The sequence below is a fragment of the Mauremys mutica genome, chromosome 3, assembly GCF_020497125.1.
Source record: "Mauremys mutica isolate MM-2020 ecotype Southern chromosome 3, ASM2049712v1, whole genome shotgun sequence".
NCBI classification, from domain to species: domain Eukaryota; kingdom Metazoa; phylum Chordata; order Testudines; family Geoemydidae; genus Mauremys; species Mauremys mutica.
In genome coordinates this window covers 48,886,821-48,910,882 of record NC_059074.1, presented here as the reverse complement: position 1 = coordinate 48,910,882, position 24,062 = coordinate 48,886,821, and the positions used below count along the sequence as shown (strand labels likewise).

At 44.0% G+C, this 24,062-nt stretch overlaps 1 protein-coding gene and 1 long non-coding RNA gene across 3 annotated transcripts in view; one reads left to right on the top strand and one right to left on the bottom strand.

Moving 5' to 3' along the window:
- DST (dystonin) overlaps positions 1 to 24,062 on the top strand; it is a 440,007-nt gene that overhangs the window by 40,068 nt on the left and 375,877 nt on the right. The window lies entirely within an intron of this gene.
- Positions 8,843 to 23,927, bottom strand: LOC123366309. Of its 2 annotated transcripts, none has more exons than XR_006578029.1 (3): positions 23,865 to 23,927; positions 23,239 to 23,350; positions 8,843 to 9,405 (listed from the first exon to the last, which is right to left on the bottom strand). It is a non-coding gene; the product is annotated as an uncharacterized LOC123366309 (long non-coding RNA). The 2 variants fall into 2 exon arrangements; XR_006578030.1 differs by lacking the exon at positions 8,843 to 9,405 and adding an exon at positions 23,002 to 23,156.

Genomic DNA, 24,062 nt, shown 5'->3' with positions numbered 1-24,062 from the left:
GGCAGATTCCCCAAATTGTCACATTTCTCCATCAAAAAAGATCAGAATAGGGGTACTCGACAAGTACCTCTGGGATGTTCCAGCACCCAGCTTCTAGACAGAGTATCTGTGGTTATTACTTAGTAATTCAAACTTCATACGTTTGTTCAATTAGTAAACAATTTCAGTGATCACATCCCAAATACAGTTTTTTTTACTCTATTATAGACCAGTTCCCACCTACATCAACTAAATCTTCTCCCTTGTTATCCCAGGGAAGGAGTGAATAGAGGCAGAGTCCATAGAACCCTCATATGTTTTTGCCTCCCCAATATTTCTGATTGGTAAGGGAGGCCATGAGAGTTTAGGGTCCCTTCAGTTTGTCTTTTGACAGTATAGTGACTCTGGAAGATGAGCGATCCCTGTCCCAGGGTGGAATGGAATCACCCCAGTTTTCTCTGAGCCCAGTCCCCTTCATACATTCTGGGGAAAGGTGGGATGTGCTTCTTCCCCTATCCCCCTCAGGTTTTTTTTTTAAAATAATAATAGGAGATATACCAATTTCTAGAACTGGAAGGGACCTTGAAAGGTCATTGCGTCTAGCCCCCTGCCTTCACTAGCAGGACCAAGTACTGATTTTGCCCCAGATCCCTAAGTAGCCCCTTCAAGGATTGAACTCAGAGCCCTGGGTTTAGCAGACCAATGCTCAAACCACTGAGCTATCCCTCTCCACAAATGTTCAGTTACCTTTTGACAGACCACCCTGAAACTTCAGATTAAGAGGAACCTGTCCCCTTCTTTTCCATCTGCACTTCTCTAATCAGTTGCCTCACACTCCTCTTTTTTTTCCCCAACCTCTGGTGGGTACCATGAGTTTGGCAGTATTCTTTACTGCCCTCAGTTTTCCTTCTCTCCATGGAATTCTGATACATGCCACCTCACAAATGTGCCTCTTTTCCCCCACATCCAGCAGGATTTTTGACCACACAGTCAGCAGTGACTTGAATTCCTCAGCAAGGATAAGCAGAGAGCTCGCTCCATGGGCCGCTGAGTCTGACCTTGGTAGTGGGATTAATCCTATTTCATCCTTTCCCAATAACACCTGAAAAGAAATATCCTTCCATATTCCCACAGTCAGGATCCCAGAATCTTCTTTGGTGTCCATATTGACTTTGGCTACAGGCAGATCAATGGAGTTCATCCTAAGGACTCTTAGTCACATCTGTTTGCCTGCCAGTACCTGATTGGGTACCCCTTATGTCCTTCCTTCTGGGTCCTATGGGCATAGCCAGGGCCGGCGCCAGGCATCAGTGCAGCAAGCAGGTGCCTGGGGCGGCAAACGGAAAGGGGCGGCACGTCCAGCTCTTTGGCAACAATTTGGTGGTGGGTCCCTCACTCCCTCCCGGAGGGTAGGATTTGCCGCCGAAGAAGCAGTGGCGGTAGAGTGCCGATTACGGCTTTTTTTTTTTTTTTGCCGCTTTGGGGCGGCAAAAACACTGGAGCCGGCCCTGGGCATAGCTGGACCTTCTTCTGTTTCAACTAGCGGCGTTGTCCTGGTTAGCCAGCTTCTGTCACTCCAGCTCTTCCTGAGTACTGTGATACCTGCCTCCAGCTCCATCCATCTCTCATCTGTAAATAGTCTTTTCTATTCTAGTTGCAGTCTTCCCTACTCCAGCCTCTCCTGCTCTGGGTCAGTTGCCCTCACTGCTGCATTTTCCAGGCTGTCTGTGAAACCATCTGTGGCATGGTATCCTTGGTCACCTGCATGCACTCTAGGAGAAAAACGAACCCATCCAGCTCCCTTGTATGGAGCAGGAGACCTATCCTGTCTCAAGTCATGAGAGCACAGCATGCCCATCAACTCAGATTTTTTCTGTTCAGCAGCAGACAAACCACATTGAACACACAAGCCCAATGGCTGCTCTTTCTTAAGCTGTTTGTAATTCATACCTGCGATCTACTTTATCTGTTCTCAGCTCTCAATTTAGGAGCAAAAGGAGCTAGGTCCTTGCTAAGATGTTTTCAAAAGTTTCACACATTACCATGCTGATCCTGTGTATTGCAACCATTCTGTCACATGCAGCTGCTTATTTGCTTACACATTGCTCAAAACTCCAACACCCTGGTTATTGCCCTCTCCTTTGATGCCAAGAAAGCATTTGACAGGGTTGAATAGCCAGACCCTCAGCTGATGTAAATCAATGTAGCTCTATTTTCTTCAGTGGACTTAACGTTAATTTACAGCTGGTGTGGATCTGCCCTTTTGGGTGTGGAAATTAATTTATTTAATGGATTCAGTAATTATGTAATAAACCCACCCTCTTCTTATAATGAATAGTGTTAATTCTTTTGCATTGAAAGGTGTCCCTTTGTGATGCACTGTTGTTCATTCTGGCCAAGGAGCCACTTGCAGCCAAAATGTGAGCATGACACGTTATGCAACATAGAATTAATGGCTGTGCTTTGAACACTGTAGCCTTGATTCTCCACTGCATCCAAACTCTGCTTTAATCCACAACACATTAAGAGATGGCTCTTGATGGATTTAGGAAATGACTATTAGTCATTGTTGTTACCTTCCCACAGACAGGATTCTCAGCTCCAGCAGATTCTTATGGTATCATTCACCTTTCTTGAGGCTACACAGGAAAAGCACTAAACTCATCACACAAAATAACAGAAGTCAGATTTCAGCATCAGCGTTTATGAAGATTCATAGAATCATAGAATCTCAGGGTTGGAAGGGACCTCAGGAGGTCATCTAGTCCAACCCCCTGCTCAAAGCAGGACCAAACCCAACTAAATCATCCCAGCCAGGGCTTTGTCAAGCCTGACCTTAAAAATCTCTAAGGAAGGAGATTCCACCACCTCCCCCGGTAACCCATTCCAGTTCTTCACCACCCTACTAGTGGTTTCTTCCTCTAGCTAGTTTTCCATCTCCAGATTAGGAAATCTCCTTTTCTGTTGCAATTATGGTTCCTCTGTAGAAAAATGACGTTTTGATACACAAAGTAATTATTTGCTTCCCCTCAAGAATATGCGGATGTTTTGTTATTTCAGCTTTGGAAATATATACTGCTGAAACAGTGTTGTGTGGCTACATTAAAAACAAACAATGGGCCTATGTGTTAGGACCATTTAATGTAAAATAAGCCATAGCATTTACTGGTTTCCTACCGGTTTGAACCATTTCAGTATATTACCTGATGCCAAAGATCAGAGAAGCAGTATTGACAATGCTGCATGAGTTCATAGGGTATGGGATCCCTATATTATAGGCACTTGCTTGCACATTTATATGAATGGCATGTAAATGCAACATTGGCAGCCAAAACAATTACATTAATAAACTGGAAGAGTGAGGCAATGCTCTGCATTGATTTGTGGATTACTGTCCTTCTGGAAGTAGTGAAATGTTTGAGAACTATCTTCATTCCATTCTCACTAATAAAATAGCATTACAATCTCATCTGGATTTCTGGACTTCATATGAATGTTGCTTGGAGCAGCATTAGCTCTGAAATGCATTTCCACTAGGAAAACCCCTACTGCTCCCTGGCCCTGAAACACCCTTTCCCAAACCTTGGTTGCTCTGATGATTGTTGCAATAGAAGAAACAGAGGGTACGTCTACACTATGGGATTATTCCGAATTTACATAAACTGGTTTAGCAAAACAGATTGTATAAAATCGAGGGCGCGCGACCACACTAAACACGTTAAATCGGTGGTGTGCGTCCACGGTCCAAGGCTAGCGTCGATTTCTGGAGCGTTGCACTGTGGGTAGCTATTCCGTAGCTATCCCATAGTTCCCGCAGTCTCCCCCGCCCCTTGGAATTCTGGGTTGAGTTCCCAGTGCCTGATGGGGCAAAAATCATTGTCGCGGGCGGTTCTGGGTACAGCCTCACCCCTCCCTCCCTGAAAGCAGCAGACAACCGTTTCGCGCCTTTTTTGCTTTGTGAACTGTGCAGACGCCATAACACAGCAAGCATGGACCCTGCTCAGCTCAATACTGCAATCATGGATGTTTTAAACACCTCGCGCATTCTCGTGCAGTCTATGCTGAACCAGGACCTTCAAACTGAGGCGAGGAGGAGGCGGATACGGCAGCGCGGCGATGACAGTGATGAGGACATAGACACAGAATTCTCTCAAACCGCGGGCCCCTGCGCTTTGGAGATCCTGATGGTAATGGCGCAGATTCTATCCATTGAATGCCGATTTTGGGCCTGGGAAACAAGCACTGACTGGTAGGACCGCATTGTGTTGCAGGTGTGGGACGATTCCCAGTGGCTGCGAAACTTTCGCATGCGTAAGGGCACTTTCATGGAACTTTGTGACTTGCTTGCCCCTGCCCTGAAACGCCATAATACCAAGATGAGAGCAGCCCTCACAGTAGAGAAGCGAGTGGCGATAGCCCTGTGGAAGCTTGCAACGCCAGACAGCTACCGGTCAGTCGGGAATCAATTTGGAGTTGGAAAATCTACTGTGGGGGCTGCTGTGATGCAAGTAGCCAAAGCAATCACTAAGCTGCTGCTACGAAAGGTTGTGACTCTGGGAAACGTGCAGGCCATAGTGGATGGCCTTGCTGCACTGGGATTCCCTAACTGTGGGGGGGCGATAGCTGGAACCCATATCCCTATCTTGGCACCGGAGCACCAGGGCACCCAGTACGTAAACCGGAAGGGGTACTTTTCAATGGTGCTGCAAGCACTGGTAGATCACAAGGGACGTTTCACCAACATCCACGTGGGATGGCCAGGGAGGGTTCATGACGCTCGCGTCTTCAGAAGCACTACTCTGTTTAAACGGCTGCAGCAAGGGAATTACTTCCCAGACCAGAAAATAACAGTTGGGGATGTTGAAATGCCTGTCGTTATCCTGGGGGACCCAGCCTACCCCTTGATGCCATGGCTCATGAAGCCATACACAGGCAGCCTGGACAGTGGTCAGGATCTGTTCAATTACAGGCTGAGCAAGTGCAGAATGGTGGTGGAATGTGCATTTGGCCGTTTAAAGGCGCGCTGGCGCACATTACTGACTCGCTCAGACCTCAGCCAAACCAATGTCCCCTATGTTATTGCTGCTTGCTGTGTTCTCCACAATCTCTGTGAGAGTAAGGGGGAGACCTTTATGACGGGGTGGGAGGCTGAGGCAAATCACCTGGCCGCTGATTACGCGCAGCCAGACACCAGGGAGATTAGAAGAGCACACCAGGAAGCGGTGCGCATCAGAGAAGCTTTGAAAACGAGCTTCATCAAGGGCCAGGGTACAGTGTGACTGCTGTGTTTGTTGATGAACACCCACCCCCCTTGATTGACTCATTCCCTGTAAGCAACTCACCCTCCCCCTTCGAGTACAGCTTACTTATGCAAATAAAGTCACTATAGTTGAAAAATCATGAATTCTTTATTAATTCATTATAAAAAGAGGGAGAGAAGTAAGGGTGTGGTTTGGGAGGAGAATAGGAGGGATGGAGAAGGCCATTAAAAAAATTTCACATTAATGACAGCCTTCTGGTTGGGCTGTCCACGGGGGTGGAGTGGGCGGGTGCACGGAGCCTCCCCCCACGCGTTCTTACACGTCTGGGTGAGGAGGATGTGGAACATGGTGAGGGGTGAGGGTGGTTATACAGGGGCTGCAGCGGCACTCTGTGATCCTGCTGCTGTTCCTGAAGCTCCACCAGACACCGGAGCATGTCAGTTTGATCACGCAGCAGCCCCAGAGTTGCATCCCGCTACCTCTGATCTTCCTGCTGCCCCCTCTGATTTTCCTGCCGATCTTCCTGCCGCCACCTCTCATCTCGGGTGTCCCTCCTGTCCTCACGTTCACTGGCATCTTTCCTGTAATTTGATACCACCTCCTTCCACTCATTCAGATGAGCTCTTTCCTTGCGTGTAACTTCCATAATATCCAAGAACATTTCATCTCGCGTCTTCTTTTTCCTCCGCCTTATCTGGGCTAGCCTTTGGGATGGAGTAGGGAGGCTTGAAAAATTTGCAGCTGCATGAGGGAGATAAGTATTTAAAAAGATACATTTTACAGAACAATGGTTATACTCTTTCACAGTGAGTATTCACCTTACATAGCACATGTGATTTCCCTACAAGGTCGCATTTTTCATCTTAATACTGAGTGCCTGCAGCTCTGGGGTTACAGATCTCACAGACACAGGTCCGGGCATCAGAATTCAGCTTGCATGCGGCCATGGTAAGCCACTGTCTTTCAGCTTCTGCAGTGATTTACCCCTCCCCCAACGCATGGCTAATACCATGCTAGCTCCCTTCTAATCACCACTCTTCCCCCCCCCCCCGCCACTGCGTGGCTGGTAGCTGGGAAGATCCCCGCTGACCAAACGCGAAAAAGATCATCGGCATTTCACTCCTCCCCTCCCCCCGCTTGGCTACGTGCAGGAAAGGATTTTTTTTAAGCTGCTGCAGTCCACGAACCCAGTAGGAAAATGGCCATCCCTCTTACTTAAATTCCTGATTTTCAACCAGGTTACGCTGAATGATATCACTTTGCTGAGGATAACACAGCAAGATAAAGAACGGATGCTTCTTGAATGCCAGCAATCACGGGGACCATACGCAGCTATGCTTTGCCATGCAATGATACCTGATTACTTGCTACATGCATGGCGTGGTGAAGTGTCCTACCATAGTGGACGGAACAAGGCTGCCTTGCCCAGAAACCTTCTGCAAAGGCTTCTGGAGTACCTCCAGGAGCGCTTCATCGAGATGTCCCTGGAGGATTTCCGCTCAATCCCCAGACATGTTAACAAACTTTCCTAAGTAACTATACTGTCTGCGAATGCATCCCAAGTCCTCAGGACAAATCAATCATTAAAAAACGCTTGCTTAAAAAACAATGTTTGATATTTGCAAAGGTACACTCACCAGAGGTCCCTTCCATGGCTTCATTGTCTGGGGTACTGGCTTGGGAGGGTAATTCCGTCAGGGTGAGAAAAAGCTCCTGGCTGTTGGGGCTCACGGAGTGCTGTGTGCTCTCTGCTAGCTCGTCCTCCTCTTCTTCATCGTCATCTTCCCCGTCCGCATAATCCTCAGCCATGGCAGAGATTACAACCCCCACCTCAGAATCCACGGACAGGGGTGGGGTACTTGTGGCGCAGCCCCCTAAAATTGCATGCAGCTCAGCATAGAAGCGGCATGTTTTTGGCCCTGCACCGGACCTTCCGTTTGCTTCTTTGGTTTTCTAGTAGGCTTGTCTGAGCTCCTTAACTTTCACTCTGCACTGCAGTGAGTCCCTGCTGTGGCCTTTATCCGTCATAGACCTTGAAAGTCTTTCAAATACTTTTTCATTTCGTCTTTTGGAACACAGTTCTGTTAGCACTGAATCCTGTCCCCATATAGCGATCAGATCCAGTACCTCCCGTGCAGTCCATGCTGGGGCTCTTTTTCGATTCTCAGGAGACTGCATTGTTACCTGTGCAGATGAGCTGTGCGTGGTCACCTGTGCTGATGAGCTCTCCACGCTGGGGAAGCAGGAAATGAATTTCAAAAGTTCGCGGGGCTTTTCCTGTTTATCTGGCCAGTGCATCAGAGTTCAGAATGCTGTCCAGAGCGGTCACAGTGGTGCACTGTGGGATACCGCCCGGAGGCCAATACCGTCGATTTGCGGCCACACTAACCCTATTCCGATATGTTAATCCCGATATTAGCGCTACTCCTCTCGTCGGGGAGGAGTACAGAAACCGATTTAAAGAGCCATTAAAATCGATATAAGGGGCCTCTTAGTGTGGACGGGTGTGGCGTTAAATCGGTTTAACGCTCCTAAAACCGGTTTAAACGCGTAGTGTAGACCAGGCCAGAGAGAGAGAGAGAGAGAGTGTCTTTCTCTATTGTAGGCTTCATGTCCTCAAGTGCCCTTTTACTCTTTTGAATCCTTGCCTCTTTAAGACCATTTCCTGGGTGACTGACCTGATGCCATCTAGTAAAGATCCTGTTTCTTTATTAAGAGGCCTGTGGAACTCCTGGAGCTTGCTTAGTGGTGTCTTTATGACAACAATTATAGAATCAAACTCCATGTTGTTGTGGTGGAATAAGATATGTGGAATGCCTAGTGTCATCTTCTGTTGCTATTAGAAAAGGAGACAGTAAATTCCCTCTACTGAAAGGTAATTTGCCCATATGGTTGGTGAGCCTAAGTGGACATGAAGGTAATTTAATGTTCATGACTTTTAATTTTAGTATATTTTCCTTCTGTCTTTCTGCTTATTGCTTTATTGAATAAAATGGAAAAATCTGTAGACAGATCCATATGGCCTGATCCTATAGCCACTTTGTGTCTGAATGTCTGTTATAATGATCCAGACGTACATATGGAAGAAAAATAGATGAATATTCATCTAACATGATTGGGTATCAGTATGTGAAGTTTTGCTACTCAGTGTTTTTACTATGCTTTTTTGAGAATAAGACCATTGGTTTTACATTGCCCTTGTTTGTATCCCTCGTTTGCTTGCCCATTTTGGCATTGTAATTATTCCTGACACCAGGCATTCCCATGTGGTTCACAAGGTCTGCTTATACACATTTGCTGTTTTGTACTTTGCATCCCCATATCACAACCAGGATTCATGTGGTAAATATTTAACACCAGGAACACTCAGTCCTTCTTGGTCTCATCTTATATTTATTAAGCTACTTTAGCAGACATTCCACTTCAGTATTTCTCAGTTTGAGATCTCAATTAAAATAAAATGGGCAAAAGTAACTTATTTAACGCTAACTGACTCACTAGTCTCCAAACAGCAGGAGTCTTATGAAAATATACTAATTTCCTAAAATTATTATTCAAATATTAACTTTTTTATTTCACAATTCCTTTTATCTGTTTCTGTTTTCTTCCTTTATTTCTATTCATATTTATCTATTGCCCTTAAAGAACTTGACAAAATAAAGGCAAAATAAAATATGTGGTAGTGATTCCCAGTTAGTTCAATATTACTGAAATATAAATAATACAGGGTTAGATTAAAGTTTTAGCTTCAGCCCTGAGTGAAGAACAGTGTATAGCTGTGCTTTCAGCTGATAACCAACAGCCTCACCCTGCATGAAGGGTCCCTGTTCAGAAGGAGGCTGTGAAGGTGCAAAATGCATACAGCACCTGCTCCATAATGAGCCTTTAGTTAGCCAGCACAACCCCAGAAGCAGTGACACTCCTAAAGGATGGGGTGCTTGATGGTTGCATTGATTCAATACAGTCCCTGGACAGCTTCAGTCAGCCCGAATTAAAAGCTGCTCTTCCCTAACAGAATCCCCATTGGAACAACAGTGCATAACCCACCTGCTTTCTGGAAGGCTAATCATTGTGAGGTGCAGTTTCTCTCGCTGACATCTGGGGCTGCCATACCTCAGTTTCTCTTTGGCTGGCTAAGTGGATTTTGATGCTTTGGACCTCCCTTCTAGAGGAAAAAAAGAGCCCAGATGAAGGAAAATCCAAATGAAACAAGTTCTGCTGCCTTCAGGGGCTAGCTCCATTGGCTTGTCCTCCTTTAGCAAATAGTTTTTTGGACCTCAGAGCAGAGGTTTCTGCACCACCTGCCTATGGGCATTATGAGGCATCCAATCTACAAGCCACAGCCCTGGACCCTAAATCTTGGGGTCTGTCCTAAACGCAAGATCACCTTGCTGTGTAGTTTCCTAGAGCCACTTTCAACAGTGCCCCTCTATGGTTAGGCCTTTTATCTGACCTTTCCCAAGCAGTCCTCTGCGAGGCCTTCCCCAGGCTCTATCTCCTTCTTCCTCCCCCCGGGGAACCTTTCCCCAACCCCTGGTTACAGGAAAATTCCTTACAGCCCTCTCCCTTACTGAAAACAGGCTTCCTTTTATATGTCCCAGCAGACCTGGCTCTCAGTCAGTTGTTCTTAGTCACATGCTTTCAGAGAAAAACTCAGGCACAGCTCAGAGCTGAGAATTGAAACCTTAAATGCTTATTAGCCCTGGGACAATCCCACATGGGAAGCAGCTGCCCAGAATTTGTGTGTGCAGTTTGCATCCACCTGTGGTAGTGCAGGAGTATGGACCCACTGAGATCAACCATACGCTTCTAATGCCGGCAAAACTCCCGTTAGATTTGCCTGTTCATGGACTACAGAATTGGATGTGTAAGGTGTTAGATATATAACGAGAGCTATGCTAATTCAGTATTTCACCACTGTTCAACAGTAGACACCACAAATACGTTTTCAATCTAATGAAATATACTTAGCACATATATTCCAAGTGCTGTACAAACATTAACAAAAATACTATAATCCTTACAACAAACCTGATATTATAAATGAGAAATAAGGACTATGAGGCAGAGAAATTAAGAGTGAAATCAGGATGATAAAAACTGATGATTTAAAAAAAATGAAATTTAAATTGGGAATTTTGTAATTTAAATTGGATTTTTAAAAATTTAAATATTTAAAATTAAATGTTAAGTTGCAACCTATGTTAAGGTCTAAGCTTTTTAAAATCTATTAAAATCAATTATATTCATGTTGGGATTCACTCTGAAACCTCTTTCCACTTGGCTTCCCAAAAACTCAGTTCAACTCCACGTTTTGTCACACAGATATTTTTATTTGGCATAAAGCAAAGCTATGCTGTGTTGCTCAGTCTCAAGTGTAGGAGGTGGGTATAGGGCATACCACACATCCAAAGTTACACAGAAAACTTCTTTCTTTATATACATGTACACATCACACTGCATTGACTATACTTTGCATCACATGTTTTGGGATTGGCTTGGTTACTCTGTAGAAACCAATCCCTGTACAGCATGCTCTGTCCATGCATTCATGCATGATCTGACCTCTACCTTATCTTACATTTAGGCTTGTTTATTAATACCAGGATGTTCCTGCTGATCTTAGCAGGTATCCTGACTCCAGCATAATGCTTGTTATGGCAACTTAACCTTTCCAATGATGCCCACTAAGAAATGAAGCAAATTACTTATGTCAAGCCAGGACTGCAATTAAATGCAAAAATAATATTAAGCAGTACATGTTTGCTGTCAGGTTTTGAAGAAATACAACCCACTGAACTGGTGGAAATCACTGGCTAAGAACTTGGAACCACAGTTTTTTGAAGTACTGAACCAGTTTTTGACAGCAGGTGTAGAGAAAATATTTTAACCATTTCCATCTATCCATCTGGTTCAATTCAATTACTTGTTCATTAAAAACATAAGAATGGTCATACTAAGGTCAGGCCAATGGTCTGTCTAGCCCAGTATCTTGTCGTCTGACAATGGCTAGTGCCAGATGCTTCAGAAGGAATGAATAGAACGGGGCAGTTATCGAGTGTTCAATCCATCCCCTGTCATCCAATTCTAGCTTCTGGCAGTCAGAAGTTTAGGGACACCCAGAGCATGTGGTTGCATCCCTGACCATCTTGACTAGTAGCCATTGATGGACTTATCCTCTATGAACTTATCTATTTTTTTTTAACCCAGTTATTCTTTTGGCTCTGTAGGAATGTGTGGCCATCCCTTCCTGTTAGTCTTGGAGAGAGGCCATGCCCCCTCGATCTCGGATCTCTACCAAGGCAAGAGTTATTGGGGCAATTAACAGTCTCTAAGGCCCGGGTTGTGTAGGCAGGGTCAGGTGACAAGCAGTCCAGGGCCATGGTCTCAGGTGGGGCAGGGCAGAAAGTCTAATGAGCTCAGGCCCTCAGGCAGGGCGGGGCACCCAACAATCAAGGGGGCTCAGGCCCTCAGGCAGGGTGGAGTGAAAAACATTCTAGGGGATCTGGCCCTCAGGAAGGGGGGAACACGACACAGTCTAGGGGCTTAGGCCGTCCGGCAGGGTGGAGTACAAAACACATGTCCTGACGTTCTGGCTCTTGCGGACAGCAGACAAACACAGGCCTCTTGGCCTAGAGTGAGGAGGCTGCCACCCCAGGGGTGGGATTGGCAGCAGAGGAGTAGGGGAACCTGGGCCCATCCTACGCCACTGGAACCCAGCCCAGGGCCCTAACAGTGGCAGAGGGTTCAGCCACTGGATCAGTGGAGATTCAGCCAAAACATGCAGACTGGATTCAGGCAATGACACAACCAGAAGTGTTGTGTACAACCAGTAGACCAGTAGTGTCCCAAGGTGTATCTGTGGCTCGGGGTCGTCCTCCATCTCCCTGGGGTATACTGCTAATGGCAGTCCTAGCAGCTCCTTGGTGTCCCTGGCGGCAGACAGCTCTGGCAGTTTTTCCAGGACCTCGGCGCTGTAGCAGTCTCTCTCTGGCTTGAGACACAGCAGTGGACGAGAGCTGTCCATCACCTCCAGCAGATCCAGCCCAACTGAGCTTCAGGCCCTACCTTTTATATTTCCTGTCCCTACCCCTCTGCTTCTGGTGGGGTGGGCAGGGGTTCCTCCCCGTCAGTCTCAGAGGGTGGCCATGCCCCCTCAACACATCCTCTGGCAATGATTTCCACAGGCTGACTGTGCATTGTGTGAAGAAGTACTTTTTTATGTTAATTTTAGGGCTGTGAAATTATTAAAAAATTAATTGTGATTAATCATGAGATAAAAAAATAGTTGCGATTAATTGCAGTTTTAATCGCACTGTTAAACAGTGCGATTAAGTGGATGTATTCTATGTTTTTAAAAACACTGATTTCAATTACAACACAGAATACAAAGTGTACAGTGCTCACTTTATACTACTATTTTTGATTACAAGTATTTGCACTGTAAATAAGAAACAAAAGTAGTATTTTTCAATTCATCTCAATGCAATGTACTGTAATGCAATCTTTATTGTGAAAATGTGTAATTATTTTTTTTACATAACTACATTCAAAAATAAAACAATGTAAAACTTTAGAGCCTACAGGTCCACTCAGTCCTACTTCTTGTTCAGCCAATCGCTAAGACAAACAAGTTTGTTTACATTTACGGGAGATAATGCTGCCTTCTTCTTATTTACAATGTCACCTGAAAGTGAGAACAGGCGTTCACATGGCACTGCTGTAGCCGGCGTTGCAAGGTATTTACGTGCCACATATGCTAAACATTTGTATGCCCCTTCATGCTTCGACCACCATTCCAGAGGACATGTTTCCATGCTGATGACAGGTTCTGCTCGATAACGATCCAAAGCAGTGCAGACTGACGCACACTCATTTTCATTGTCTGCCACCAATGGAAAGTTCATTTTCTTTTTTGGTGGTTCAGGTTCTGTAGTTTCCGCATAGGAGTGTTGCTCTTTTAAGACTTCTGACATCATGTTCCACACCTCATCCCTTTCAGATTTTGGAAGGCACTTCAGATGCTTAAACCTTGGGTCAAGCGCTGTAGCTAGCTTTAGAAATCTCATATTGGTACCTTCTTTGTGTTTTGTCAGATCTGCAGTGAAAGTGTTCTTAAACTGAATAACATATTCTGGGTCGTCATCTGAGACTTCCATAACACTAAATATATGGCAGAATGCGGGTAAAACCACAGAGCAGGAGACATACAATTCTCCGCCAAGGAGTTCAGTCACAAACCTGCAGGGCTCAAGTAGTGTTTCTAGCTTTTGCAGTTTTTCAAAATCCTTACCTGTTGGCACTGATAGTTTCTGTTTTTGAAGAGCTAATGTGGCTGTGATAGCGGCTTTATTGCAAAGCAGGTGCTGAACCATACCCAATGTGGAGTTCCATTTTGTTGAAATATCTTGAACAAGAGGTTCTTGTTTCTGTCCCTTTGCAGCTGGTTGTATTCCTAGCTCTGTATTGTTAATTGGACTGTGTTTGAAATGGCCCACAAGTTTTCTACATTTTTCCAGTATGTTTTCAAAACCACCATCACTAAGCGCTACTGTAATGGATCGCTGCAGACTGTAAGCGATGCATGTCATGTGTTCAAAAGGCAAACGACTGTCTGCTGCTATCATATTATGTGCACTGTCAGTACTAATTGTTGTTACTTTTTCTTGAATATTCCATTCTTTTGCAACATCCAAGAAACACTCTGCACATGATTCAGCATCTCTCTCTTCAGTATGCATTACAGTTAAAGCAAATGACTGCAGTGTCCATGAAGCATCAATCAGGTGTGCCGTGACTCCAAGATAGTTGTGATTGCTCAAGGATGTCCAGTGATCACCAGTCAAAGCAACAGCTAGTGCATTTTTCAAAAGCTCCAACTTTGTAGTCTTCTCGTTGTTATACAGATCATGTATTTGTGATACAATGGTTCCTTCAGACGGTAAGGTGTATAACTGATTGGAAGATGCAATTTGAATAACATCTTTTAGCCCTCTGTCATTTACAATGTTGAGTGGTCTGCAGTCCATAGCTATCCACTTTGCAATAGCATTGGTTAAGGTGTTGTACTTTGTTTGATCCATGGGCTTGTAACGATCCTGAAACTCTGCAAGCGTACTCTGTTGTGGTTGGATGGATTCATTTGCTGTTGGCGGGTTATCTGTAGCACAAGAACTGGAGGCAAAAGCATGTTTAGCACGTAAGTGGTACTGCAGACTTGAAGTACTTCGATGGTATTGGAACTCAGCCTGGCAATAGATACAGATAACTGTCCTTTTATCCAGAGAACCATCCGAAAATTTTTTAAAAATAAACCTCCCATTCAAAAGACCTGATCTTTTGCTGCTTTGCTCCATTAACTTTTTCTGATATTTAATCACTCCAGAGCACGAGAACACAGTAGAACTGTGTCAATGTCTGGAATAATTCAGTAAATTCTATATAATCAATATATATTTGTGTCCTGTTCAAAGGAGCCTTTGCTGTCAATATGGAAAGATTTTACCTCAGGATTTTAGCATTCAGTAGGGAAGTGAATTGTGCAGGAGGCTTTTTTTCCCTGCTGCTGCTGGATTAGCCTTTATTATGTATATATACTATTTTGTATGTGTCTCTTTTAGAGGAGTCCTGGCTTCTTGAAGGGGTAAGATTTTTATCTGAGAAAGTCAGTGTTCTGGAGCTGGGAGGGGTGTGAGTTGTACAGGAGAAGGGTGGATTCTTGATGCTGCTCCTGTTGGGTTGGGTTTCTTCTGAGCTCGTCAGGCTCGCCTCCTGTCCAAAGAGGAAGAGTTTCATCTTAGATATTTGCATTCATTGTTGGGGGGGGGACAGGGAGAGTGGACTGGGGGAGGGAAAGAGGATGGGGAGGAAGCAAGTAATCATTTGTGCAGGAGGAGGAGGAGGAGGAGAGAGGTGTCTTGCTGCTGCTTCTGGAAGGGTGGTTTCTGGTACTGGGATCATCAGGCTTGCCTGCTTTTACTGAACTAGGTAGACTCCCTTCAGCTGAGTGAGACCTTGTCTGGAAGGGAGGGTGGATTTTACCTCAGGGACTTGGCATGCACCAGGGGAAGAGAGGCCGGTGCAGGGAGGCTGAGCTCGCCAGGCCCCTGTTGTCTATGTGATACCCCTCACTTCTCCCTCTCAGGAGTCCTGAGCAGCTGCCTCCAGCAGCAGGGCTGGCCTTAGGGAAAATGGCACCCTGGGTGTACTTGTATTTTGGTGCCCCTGACCCCCATGGGCATCCCCACCCCTCCATCGCCCCTGGCCTGCAGGGGCTACCCAACCCCCCTTCACCTCCAGGCCCTGCTGCCTCCCTCCAGTGCTTAATTTGTATTGAAAGAGGTGTCAAGGCTCAGTCCCAGCACAAATTAAGCACTGGCTGGGCAGCTGGTACTGGCCGGGCACCCAGCTCTGAAGACAATGCTGCTGCGAGCAGTAGCCCAAAAGTAAGGATGGCATGGTATATGATGTATTGCCACCATTACTTCTGCACTTCTGCTGTGGCTCGTGGTGCCTGGCACTCAGAACGCAGCTCAAGGTGGGCTATGTATCGTCACCCAGGGGCTGCATCTTGCTGGAGCCCATGGCAATCTCACAGCCCTCTGATCACTCCTGTCTCACGAGGGGCACCATTTCAAATTCAGGTTCGGCGTGAGAGAATGTGTGTATGTTTTGGGGGAGAAATGTGTGTGTGTGTTGCGGGGGCGGGGGGGAATGTTAGGAGAACCCTGTCTCTTTAAGCAGAGCACTCAAGAGCCTAAACACTTTTTCAGCCAGCAGCAGTTGGTGTCAGCAGCACTCACTCCTGAGCCAGCAGCAGCAGCAGACAGGCGCACCCTGTTCCCGGACCCCAGCTTAGCGGCAAGTGGGTACGTGGGTGGGTGGAGGGAGATGCCCCCTCCACTTCCTGCCCCCACTCTACGCAGCAGACAGGAGGCAGGCTCTTGGTCTGCAGCAGCTTGGCCAGGGGTGGCTCCATGGGGAGTGGGGAGGAGGCAGGAGCAGCAATGGAGCTGGGTGGTGGGAGAAGGGGCACCTCTGCCCCAGAGGCAGCAGCATGTGGCCCCCCACAGCTAAGCCCAGCCCTGTCCAGCAGAGAGGTGATGGTGCAGGTGGCAGAGGGACGGTCTCCTCTCTTCCCCCTGAAAGGTATTTAACCGACTCTCTCAAATCACCCACTGACTAGAGGATAGGGTCATGATCGATTAGTGCAGCAGGAAGAGGGGGAGAGCGCTGGAGATGCCCGGGGATGGAGTCCTGTGGCAGTAGTTCTAAAGCGCCCTTTCCCTGCTTCGTGACATTGTGGCAGCTGGCTGTTACCCTTACCCCTTCCCTCATAAGAATGGATCATCGGGGGGGTGGGGTGGGAGGAGTGCATCTGGTCTGTATATTATGGAGTTTCTTATGCCCGGCTGCCTCCTGCTGGCTGCCACAACCGGTGTCTCCCTCCCCACTGGGCCGTTGCAAAGTCCCATCACCAGAGATGTGCCAGTAACACTTGTTAAAAAAAAAAAAAGCATTAATTTGTTTTGAATTAATCGCATGAGTTAAGTGTGATTAATTGACAGCCCTAGTTAGTTTTAAACCTGCTGCCTACTAATTTCATTGGGTGACCCCTGGTTCTCATGTTATGCAAAGGGATAAATAACACTTCCCTATTCACTTTTTCCACACCATTCATAACTTTATAGATCTCTATCATATTCCCCCTTACTTGTCTCTTTTCTGAGATGAATGGTCCAAGTCTTTTTAATCTCTCCTCATATGGAAGCTGTTCCATACTCCTAATCATTTTTGTTGCCTTTCTCTGTACCTTTTCCAATTTTAATAAATATTTTTGAGCTGGGGCGACCAGAACTGAATGCAGTGTTAAAGGTGTGCACATACTATGGATTTATATAGTGGCATTATGGTATTTTTTGGTCTTATTATCTATCCCTCTTCTAGTGGTTCCTAACATTCTGTTAGCTTTTTGACTGCTGCTGCACATTGAGCAGATGTTTTCAGAGAACTATTAACGATGACTCCCAAGATCTCCTTCTTAAATGCAAACAGCTAATTTAAGGTTCTTTTTTCCAGTGTGCATTACTTTGTATTTATCAACATTAAATTTCATCTGCCATTTTCATAGAAACGTAGGACTGGAAGGGACCTCAAGAGGCCTTCCAGTACAGTCCCCTGCACTCAAGGCAGGACTAAGTATTCTAGACCATCCCTGACAGCAGTGGCGAATTATCGCCTGGGCCAAGGGGGCCCATGCCCAGGGTTCCCTGCCAATTTAGGGTGCCTGGAAAAGTCTCCCCCTCCTGCAGCCCTGGGGCCGCGGCAGGGGCGCTGAGCTTCTCTAGTCTCAGGGCTGCAGCGGTGGGGGCTGGAAGGAGTGAGTGCGGGAAGGAGCAGAATGGGGGGGCCATAGGTGGAAGGGGCAGAACCACAGGCCCAAGGGATGGGATGGGGCCACGGTTCTGGTGCCAACACGCCCCCACTTGCTCTGGCCCAGGGTCCCAGGAGACCTTACTCCGTCTCTGCCTGATAGGTGTTTGTCTAACCTGCTCTTAAAAACCTCCAATGACGAAGATTCCACAACCTCCCTAGGTAATTTATTCCGGTGGTTAACCACCTGACAGTTAGGAAGTTTTTCCTAATGTCCAATCTAGCACCCCCTGCCCCCCCTGCCACAATTAAACCCCACTGCTTGTTGTCCTATCCTCAGAGGTTAATCCCAACAATTTTTCTCCTTCCTCCTTCTAACAACCTTTTATGTACTTGGAAACAGTTACCATGTCCCCTCTGTCTTCTCTTCTGCAGACTAAACAAACCCATTTTTTTTCAATCTTTCCTCATAGGTCATGTTTTCTAGACCTTTAATAATTTTTTGTTTCTCTCCTCTGAACTTTCTCCAATTTGTCCACATCTTTCCTGAAATTTGGCACCCAGAACTGGACAAAATACTCCAGTTGAGTCCTTATCCGTATGGACTAGATCAGAAGAATTACTTCTTGTCTCTTGCTTGCAACACTCCTGCTAATACATCCCAAAATGATATTTGTTGTTTTTGCAATAATATTACACTGTTGACTCATATTTAGCTTGTGATCTATTGTGACCTCCTGATCCCTTTCCACAGAACTCCATCCTAAGCAGTCATTTCCCCTTTTGTGTGCAATTGATTGTTCCTTCCTAAGTGGAGTATTTTGCATATGTCCTTACTGAATTTCATCCTATTTACTTCAGATCATTTTTCCAGTTTGTCCAGATCATTTTGAATTTTAATCCTATCCTCCAAAGCGCTTGAAACCCCTCCCTGCTTGGTATTGTCTGCAAACTTTATAAGTGTGCTCTGTATGCCATTATCTAAATCATTGATGAAGATATTGACTAGAACTGGATTTAGGACTAATCCCTACTTCATATGCTCTTCCAGCTTGACTGTGAACCACTGGTAAGTACTCTCTGGGACCAGTTTTGCTGCCCAGTCACCTTATTTTGTGAGATCCCTTCGTAACTCTTCACAGGCAGTTTTGCAGTTAACTATCTTGAGTAATTTTTTGGGCTGACAAATGATTAATCACAATTTTAATTGCACTGTTAAACAATAATAGAATACCATTTATTTAAGTATTTTTGGATGTTTCCTACATTTTAAAATATATTGATTTAAATTACAACACAGAATTCTAAGTATACAGTGCTGACTTTATATTATTTTTTAATACAAATATTTGCACTGTAAAAAAGGTAAAAGAATATGAAGTGAATTGAAAAATACAAGTACTATAGTCCAATCTCTTTATCATGACATTCTGTCTCTTGCAGACAGCAGACAAACGTATGCCTCTTGGCCTAGAGTGAGGAGGCTGTCACCCCAGGGGTGGGATTGGCAGCAGAGGAGTAGGTGAACCTGGGCCCACCCTACTTCACCAGGACCCAGCCCAAGGCCCTAACAGTGGCAATGTTCTGCCATTGGGTCAGCAGGGATTTAGCCAAAACACGCTGACCTGGATTCAGGCAACGACAACCAGACGACAGTCTACTGTCCCAGGGCTACTTCCTACATTCCCCTTAAGGTGTACCTGTGGCTTGGGGTCATCCTCTGTCTACAATGTACAATGCTCACTTTATATTATTATTTTTGATTACAAATAACTGTAAAAAAGATAAAAGAAATAGTATTTCATCTTTTACAAGTACTGTAATGCAATCTCTTTATCGTGAAAGTGCAACTTACAAACGTAAAATTAATTTTTTTACATAACTGCACTCAAAAATCAAACAATGTAAAACTTTAGAGCCTACAAGTCCACTCAGTCCTACTTCATGTTCAGCCAGTTGTTAAGTGAGAACAGGCATTCACATGGCACTGCGGTAGTTGGCGTTGCAAGGCATTTACATATGTCCCTTCATGCTTCGACCGCCATTCCAGAGGACATGCTTCCATGCTGATGAGGAGTTATGCTCGATAACAATCCAAAGCAGTGTGGACTGACGCATGTTCATTTTCATCATCTAGTCAGATGCCACCAACAGAAGCTTGATTTTCTTTTTTTGCGGTTTGGGTTCTGTAGTTTCCGAATCAGAGTGTTGCTCATTTAAGACTTCTGACAGAATATTTCACACCTCATCCCTTTCAGATTTTGGAGTGTTGCACTTTCATGATAAAGAGATTGCACTACAGGACTTATATGAGGTGAACTGAAAAATACTCTTTCTTTTGTTTATCATTTTTACAGTGCAAATATTAGTAATAAAAATAATAATATAAAGTGAGCATTGTACACTTTGTATTCTGTGTTGTAATTGAAATCAATATATTTGAACACATAAAACCATCCAAAATGGTAAGTAAATGGTATTCTGTTATTGTTTAACAGTGTAATTAAAACTGTGATTAATTTTTTAAATCGAGTTAATTTGTTTTGAGTTAGTTGCTTGAGTTAACTTCAATTAAGTAACAGCCCTAGTAATTTTGTATCTTCTGCACCCCTTTTCCAGATAATTTATGAATATGCTGAACAGCACTGATCACGGCCGCTACTCTGAGCACTGATCCCAATACAGATCCTTGAGGGACCTCACTATTTACCTCTCTACATTATGAAAATTAACCATTTATTCCTACCCTTTGTTTCCTATCTTTTAACCAGTTACTGATCCATGAGAGGACCTTCCCTCTTATCCCATGACTCGTTACTTTCCTTAAGAGCCTTTAGTGTAGGACCTTGTCAGAGACTTTCTGAAAGTCCAGGTACACTGTATCAACTGGATGACACTTGTCCACATGCTTGTTAACCCCCTGAAGAATTGTAATAGATTGGTGAGGCATGATTTCCTTTGACAAAAGCCATGTTGACTCTTCCCCAACATATCATATTAATCTTTGTGTCTGATAATTCTGTTCTTTACTATAGTTTCAACCAATTTGCCTGGTACTGAAATTAGATTTACCAGCCTGTAATTGCCAGGATTCCATCTGGAGCCTTTTAAAAAAAAATTGTGTTACATTAGCTATCCTCCAGGCCTTGGATTTAAGCGATAGGTTACACATCACAGTTAGTAGTTCTGCAATTTCATATTTGAGTTCCTTCAGAACTCTTGGGTGAATATCATCTGGTCCTGGTGATATATTACTGTTTAATTTATCAATTTGTTCCAAAACTTCCTCTATTGGCACTTCAGTCTGGGACAGTTCCTCAGATTTGTCACCTAAAAAGAATGGCTCAGGTGTGAAAATCTCCCTCACATCCTCTGCAGTGAAAACTGATGCAAAGAATTAATTTAGCTTCTCTGCAGTGGCCTTGTCTTCCTTGAATTATCCTTGAGGGTGCAGTGGGTCCACTGATTGTTTAGGAGGCTTCCTGCTCCTGGTGTATTTTAAATAAACTGTTGCTGTTAGGTTTTTTTGTCTTTTGCTAATTGCTTTTCAAATACTTTTTTGGCCTGGATAATTATGCTTTTACACTTGACTTGCCAGAGTTTATGCTCCTTTCTATTTTCCTCTGTATGATTTGACTTCCAATTTTTAAAGGATGCCTTTTTGCCTCTCACTGCCTCTTTTACTCTTTTATTTAGTTATGGTGGCATTTTAAAAAATCTTCTTACAGTTTTTTTTTATTTGAGGTATACATTTATGCCTCTATTATGGTATTTTCAAATAGTTTCTGTGCAGTTTGCAGGCTTTTCACTCTTGTACTGTTCCTTTTAATTTCTGTTTAACTAGCTTCCCCATTTTTGTGTAGTTCCCCTTTCATAATTAAGAAACCAATTGGAAGTTGAGAAAGCGGGAAAGCTTGTTTTCCTCTTCCAATCTATGAGAGGATGAGATACACTAGTTCTAAAATCTTGAAGCACATGGTTACCAGAAACAATCTTTTCAATTCACTAACTACAGATAATATTCCCTTTGGTTAATAACTCAGTTTTAAATGCAAATCATACTTAGAGAAAAAAAGTTTATATATCCATCACATGTAAGTTAGTTTATTTAATTTAAAATTTTAAATTTCTGTTTTTGTGCACTTTAACTGAATTTGAATTTCTAGCCAAATAAAACTTGACAAAAATTACAGATAATATATTGTCATCTGGGACACAAAAAATTAATCATTCACCATTTTGAAACATCATCAAAATGTAAAAATTAAGCATCTGAATAAATGTAAATGAATGATTCCTTAAATACATGTTTATCCTCCTGGTTATTAAAAAAGTACCAAATTTAGTGTATATGTTATATTTAGTTGCAAATGGACATGTTTTAGTGGTTAGCAACCAATGGAATCAACTTTTCTGTTGCAATATAACTAAAAAGTACAAATGTACAATATGATTAAAATAAAAAACCAAAATCAAGATTTTTCTGCTTTCTGATTTAAATCCTTATTAAAATTGGTGATTTAAGTCAATCCAGCCTGGGGTCAATCCTCAGGAGGCTGAAACTGGTGCAGGGCCAATGTGTGTAGCGGGAGATGGGATATGTGGACTCCATGAAGGCTGGACATAGCTAGTTGGGAACCATGGAGCTGAGGCCCTTGATGACTTCTTTTCACGTTAGTTGCAGAAAAGTCTTTGAAGCTAAGGTCAGGCCAGGAGAAACTGAACTCATGTCTACACAAAATTATTGATCAAACCTCTGTCTACCAAGAATTATTGACTAAACTTCCCTACCCCTGCAAGGGGTGCACTTAAACTGTAGGGGTAGGGTACCCGCACCTCTATTCTGTGGCCTTGTGGGAAGAATTCCATTTTCCATGAGTACTACAGGATTTCCCCTGCACCAACACCAGTTAGAGAATCATAGCTCTGATTAGATCTCCGCAGCTTTCTGACTCCCAGCACTGTGCTCAATCCCCTACGCTGTCTTTACATCATGTTTTGGTGAACAATGCAAGAATTTAGTGAGAGAATTGTTCAAAATTATTGTTTTGGATTCAATATTTTTTCTGTACTTTAACACATGGACCTGAACAATGATAGAAAAGGGAACTAGAGTACACTTGAAAATGATCACCCACTAATGTTTGTTCACCCTTTATTTAGAGGATTATTTAACTGTGTATGATTGCAATTTAGGCTGTAGCATAACATTTTCATTGCATTATTCAATCAATTATGCTTCTGGGTTGTGCAGTTTTCATTTTAAAAAAACCCTAAAATGCCAATCTAAATAATAATATATCTTGTCAACCAATGCATGATTACAGTGAAAACCATAAAAAACATTTCAGAAGTGAAAGAAAAATTATCACCAATAATAATTGAGCCACAATGAATTATGTTTTAATTTAATAGGGGCACATCTCAAGCCCTTCTAGAGGAGGCTGGCAGCCAAAAAACCAAGTTGAAAATATTAGCAGGCATTTATATCTTCAGTTTCCTGATCCAAGAAACAGTGGAGTCTAGAAGGGCTGAAGATGGACTCTACAAAACAAAGAATACTAATATATAACAAACCAGATTGAGAATAACATGCCACGAAAAATTAATGCCATTAATATCATACCCTGGGTTGGAGCCAGATTACACAGCGCAAGGACTATTGTAAATCTCCATCTTGAATCAGCAAATATAGGCATTGTTTTCCAATCAGGTGCACTGGCAAAGTCCCAAACATCCTTAAGTAGGAAATGCAGAGAAACAAATAGGAAGACACACGATCCTGCATCAGCTCCCCAGCACTTGTGTGCGAGGGTCGATCCTGAAGATTTGTTCACCAAATATAGACTAAAGTGCCACCATTTAAGCATCTCATTTTCCCACTTCCTCTAACAGGCTAGGGAATCCAGAAATGGCACCGCCGGTTCATGGCCCTGCACTGCATCATTTTTATTCCCGGCAGTGATCCGGTTCTGGGCAGCTGCTGACTGCTCTGTTTATTAGAAAAAAATAAACAGGCATAAAGGATATAAACCGAGATCAAACATTTGTTTACTGAAGCTGTCTCGGCAGAGAGAGGCTGAAAACCGCCATTTGTGCACCCAGTGACTCGAAAAGAGGCTGTGCGAAGAAACACACTTCCTCTCTCCTTCCCTCCTAGTCAGTGCACTTTCTCTGGGAATTGGCTACTCTGGTTAGAAAGCTAGGGCTAGAAAAGGGAGTCCCGCAAGAACGCGCGTACAGGAGACTTACCAGGGTGTGGTTTCGGAAACCTACTTGCAGTAACAAAGGCTCAGCATCCTGCGTTTGTTGGTGGGGTTTTTTTTTAGACAGAGTTACATTAATGATTTAATCAGCAGCCTGGTGATGGTAAATCTTTCCCTTGGCCTGGCGGGGGAGCCAAATGCTATCAGTTTGTAACCGGGAGGTTTTTGTTGCTGCTGGGTTTAT